The sequence below is a fragment of the Equus asinus genome, chromosome 25 (assembly GCF_041296235.1).
Source record: "Equus asinus isolate D_3611 breed Donkey chromosome 25, EquAss-T2T_v2, whole genome shotgun sequence".
Taxonomy (NCBI): domain Eukaryota; kingdom Metazoa; phylum Chordata; class Mammalia; order Perissodactyla; family Equidae; genus Equus; species Equus asinus.
This window is the reverse complement of record NC_091814.1, coordinates 57,020,978-57,025,822: the sequence shown is the minus strand read 5'-3', so window position 1 is coordinate 57,025,822 and position 4,845 is coordinate 57,020,978. Positions and strand designations below refer to the sequence as shown.

At 56.1% G+C, this 4,845-nt stretch overlaps 1 long non-coding RNA gene across 2 annotated transcripts; it reads right to left on the bottom strand.

Annotated features, from left to right (window-relative positions):
- Positions 1-305: 305 nt before the first annotated feature.
- Positions 306-3,555, bottom strand: LOC123280785 (uncharacterized). 2 transcript variants are annotated; one of them, XR_011498171.1, is made up of 4 exons: positions 3,263-3,555; positions 2,134-2,365; positions 901-1,214; positions 306-545 (listed from the first exon to the last, which is right to left on the bottom strand). It is a non-coding gene; the product is annotated as an uncharacterized lncRNA (long non-coding RNA). The 2 variants fall into 2 exon arrangements; XR_006520024.2 differs by lacking the exon at positions 901-1,214.
- Between the last annotated feature and the right edge of the window lie 1,290 nt (positions 3,556-4,845).

The window sequence follows — 4,845 nt, the reverse complement described above, 5'->3', positions numbered from 1 at the left end:
GGCAGGAGGCCTGACCAGGGCGGGAAGGCTCCGGGACGCGGCTTTGCCCCGGGCGACAAATCGGGGGGGCAGGAGACGACAGCAGATGCTTTCCCGGACTCCGGAACACGTGCCCTGTCGCACTGAGTGCCATCATTACCCTGACTTGTTTGGTGGTGTTCTGAGTTCTTTCAATCCCTTCAAGGACACTGCCAACACTAGCATTTGAAAACGTGCGGAGAGCCGTAGAGACGACAGGGGTGGGGGACCGCCGCGCGCCTGTCCCCCGCCCCCCCCGCCCCCGCCCCCGCCCCCCCCCACCCAGACCGACTCGCAGGCTCCCTGCGGGCGTCCTCCTGGCCCTGGAGCCCTTGGCCACTTCTGCTCCGGTTCTCTGACCCACCGACGCCCAGGCCACACGGATGCACGGAGGGGGCACCTGCATACCGTCTGCCCCGGGCCCACAGATGCTTCTTTCGTGAAGGCCATTCCCTGGCTTAATGATTTGCAGATCTTCTTTCTCTTTTGAGTGTGCCAAAGTCCAAAGACTGTTCAGATAATTAACCCTGGAGGGACAGAGTGGAGGAGACACATTATCCACCTCCACCCCCCCCCCCCACCCCCCCCCCCCCTTCCGAATCAGGCTGGGGCATCAGGTCATAACTGATCTTTATTGTTGCGGCTGAAGATTATTTAACCTACTCCCAGAGGAAGGGGTGTCCCCGGCCTGCTCCACCCCCAACTTTCACAATCTGAAGCTAACCTGCCAGGGGCCTGGAGCCCTGCCCTCAGCCTGCACGAGGCAGAACAGGGCAGTGGCTGAGGTGTTTACTCATTTTCTCTTCTTGGGGGCCTTCACAGTCTGTCCCTCCCTCCCCGAGACTTGACCCGCATTTCTCACTCTGCTTGTCAGTGCCACACCTTTTGTCTTTCTGGCCATCTCAGCCCCTGGGCCTCCTACCCTGGTCAGCCCTTCTGGGGACAAAGCCCAGGGTCAGAGAGGAGAAGGGCTCAGGCCCGTCTCTGCAGCAGCCTAGGCCTGTGTTCCGAGAGCTTTCCCAGGCTGGCCCTGGAGGGGAAGCCAGGCGGCAGCAATGAGGCTCCCTAAAAATACACTGGGATTTCCCTGTGGAGGGACAAGTGGGAGGGAGCAGACAGGACTGCGAACCACGCTGGACATTTGGCTCCACTCTGTCCCCGAGGTGCAGAGGCTCCCACTGGAAAAAAAAAACTCCCTAGAAAAGAATGGGAAAGAGAAGAGATTCTTGTACCTGTAAAGAAATCTCCAAGGGCTGTCCTGGGCCCTGGAGATTGATTATATATCATTTGTGATAATAATCCATTTTATAGAGTGCTCTAAAACAGTTTGACTGATTTCATTTGCTCCTCAGCACTTGCTCCTCAGTGACCTTATTTGTCCAGGGCAATGAGGCAGGGCAGAGATGCACTCCATATCATAAACAAGAGAACGGGGAACAGAGCAGCTAAGTGACTTGCCCAAGTCAAAACTGGGCCCTGAGCACCCTGCCTGTCTGTCTCAGATCAGTTATGCAGTTTCCTTGTGACAATGTGGGGGTTTCCCCTGGGAGGCGGTGACTTTCACTTGTTGGGTTGAAATCCCCTGGTAAGACCACCTGGAGATGCATATCCCCCTGGACAGGGGATTCAAGGTCGCCTACTTCTCCTAAGCAGCAGGTCCCTCGTGGGCCTGCCTGTGTCATCTTGCTCTAGAGAGCAGGAAACCCCCAGAATGAAGCACGGACCACGGCTACCATTTCTGCACATCCACTGTGTGGTGGAGCCTATGTCAAGGATTTATGAGTGATGCCACCAATTCCCCCAGGAACCCTGGGGAGCGGGCTTGTAGATTGCTCTTCTCAGATGAGGTGATGGATCAGAGAAGTCAGTGCAGGTCACACAGCTAGGAAGAGGCAAGAGCCAAGATGTAAGCTGAGCACCTGCTGGACTCTGGAGCACATGCCTTTGCCACAAATAGATAGGCCCTGGCTGGCGGGGGGGGGGGGGGGGGGGTGTGACCTCAAGCTCATGTGCCACCCCATTAGAGTAGGGACATTGATAAGAGAAAGCAAAGGGCAAGGAAGACAAATTCTATGTCAGAGAACATGGATGCAGCCAGGGCCCCTAGAGCGTCACCTGCCGATGACCACAGGGCACAGATGAGAGCACGGAGACCACAGACAGCGAGGGGTTTGCCCTGGAGCAGATGGCAGAGCCAGACTAGAACCCGGCTTCCAGGCCCAGAGCTGTACCCTCGACCCATCGCAGGTCACTGGCAGCTTCCTCCTTCAGCTTCACAGTTTTATCCTCCACTGCCTGCCAAGTCAGAGGCCTCCAGCAGAATCTGTGATCATCGCCCCTTTTCAGCCTATAAAGAAAGTTCTTGGATTAAAAACAAGCCCCCAAAACACAAGCAAGCAAACAATTCCTTAAATAATTAACGAGATTCCTGAGTTATGCTCCTGTAAGAATGTCCTCATAGATGCCTGATATGTTCAACTCATGAGGTCTGCGGTCCCCATCCCCAGCCTCTGTTGTGTTTGAACCAGGGCAAAGAAAAGCCCAGAGCAGCAGCCTCCTCAGCATCACCTGGAGCTCTGGGTTGGCTCCCAGCCCCTCAGAACTCAGCATGGTGCAGAGGAGACAAGTCCTCTCCTAGCTCTAGCCCCAGAATCCAGAAACCTCCATCCCACTAGTCGTGCCCGCCCCACGCCTGCCTGGACTGGGACCATTTTCTTAACTACTCAGGCCTCCAGGGTCTGTGTCCAGAGGGGAAACAAGCCACACCTGCGTTGGGGAGACCTGGCTGGGAGACGGGTGGGGTCCGAGCAGTGCTAAGTAAGCCTTCCACAGACCTGCTGGTCTAGCTTTCAAAAAACAAGTGCCCTGATTTGTAGAGATTGCTGATTTCTGCAGTGCGAAACTCCTACAGCGGCTGACTGCAGGCTACCAATGGCTTTCACGTTCCCGGACATTTCCCATCTGGCTCCTGAGCCGGCAGGGCAGCCCCAGCCCACAGTGGCCTTCTCCTATACAGCGCACCCTTGGCTCCCCTGTGTCCTTGACACATGAGCGGTTTTTAATTTTGTCTCAGGCCCTGGCAGGTGTCTGACAAACAGTCTAGGAAAACCGAGTCCCAGACAGTACATCTGCCTGGGCTCCCAGGTTCCAGCCACAGGGGGAAGAAGCAAACAGCACAAAGCCTTGATGTCTAAAAGGTTTTTTCTTCCAAGGAGTTCAAAGCGGTTGCTGTGTCTGATCTTACCTTATCCTCCCAACACCCTGGGGAAGCAGGGAGACAGCAGGAATGGTTCTGGTATCCCTTCCCGAAAGATGGGGACACTGAGGCCCAGAAAGCTTAGATGGCTTGGTCAAGGCCACCAGCAGATTAGAGCAGAGCCTGGAACGGGAAGCCCGATTATGCCTCCCATTCTCAATCTCAGCGCCTTCCACTACTCTGCCTTCTCATGACCCCACAGCAGGAGGCGGATGGGGATGGAAAAGCAGGAGATCTCCCTGTGGTTTTCCTAGGAGGAACCCAGGTCTCTACTTCCAGCCCTCCAGTCTCAGACCACACACCCTTAGCGCCTCCAGGGGAGCTGGCCCGACAGGCTTCCCTTGGGGCTGTGCCAGCTCTGTCTCCGCTCATTAGCAGGTCTGTTTCCAGGTGGATCCACTGTGGGGTCATTAAAGCAATAAACAAGTTCCCACTGTCGGTGGGCTGGACCTGGCGCCCACTGCTCCCTGCATTGTGCGGCATTCCAGCGGGCCCACACAGCCCCCGAAACAATGCCTCACTTCCTCCCAGGAAGCCGCAGACCCGAGCCAGTCTCCTGGGCTCGCCCACGTGCTCTGGCCAAGCCATTGTCTCCAAGTTGGAGGGGTCCAGCCATTCCCATGACCAGGGTAATTGCACCCTCTTTGCCGTCCAAAAGTGGGAGGACGAGTGGCTTGGGGTAAAGAGCCGTGGCTCCCTTAGGATGCTTTTGCCTCAATCCCCAAATCCCATGGCTGGAAGGCCTGTGGCCATGGCGGCCCATCTGGATTCCACGCTTCAGCCTCTCCCTGGAACAGATGTGCAAAGAAGACTCTACAAAGAAATGCAGGGCTGGAGCCCTCTTGGCATCCCTTTTCTCTCTCTGTTTGGCTAGCATTGCTCCCTATGTCCCCAATCTGTTCATGTACATATCCCCAGGGAGGGACTGAGTGGTGGCAGGTCCCTCAGTAATGTGAGCAGCAAGGTCATTGAGCCTTGCAGGGAGTCATTCACCTGGTGGAGACGACCGCTTCCAGCCCAGGGTGTTTCTTCTCAAGGGATGCTAACAGCTTGTCAGTGGAGCCTATGCCACAATCACTGCTGACCTGAATTTCTTTCTTTTAAACAGCTCTATTTCTATTTGGGATTTCTTAGGTGGAATGATGACTTAGGAGCAAGAGAGGACCTGGGACAGAGGGAGTTAGGACCTGAAAAGAGGATGAGACTCAGGCTGGGGACGAGACCAAGAAGCCTGGGCCAGGTCTGTGGAACTTCATGCACAGCCAGAGAACCTGGCCCTGGTGGTCCACGGATAAGCGTTGAGGTCTGAAGGCAAAGGTGCCAGAGACTCTGTGTGCAGTCTCTCACCCTTGCCAAGACCGAGCGAGAGCTGGGAAGGCTGATGTATTGAGTTGAGGGCCAACTCTGCGTCTGCGGAGCACAAGCTGCTGACGCTGCCCAGATTTGGCCCCAAGCCCGCACCTGGGGAAGCACAGACAGGTCGCTCTTAAAGCCAGCTGGCAGGAGGTCAGGACGCTCTCGTTTGTGGAGGGTGAGGAAGAAAGGTCCTGGCTGGGGGTGGCAGGTGGGGA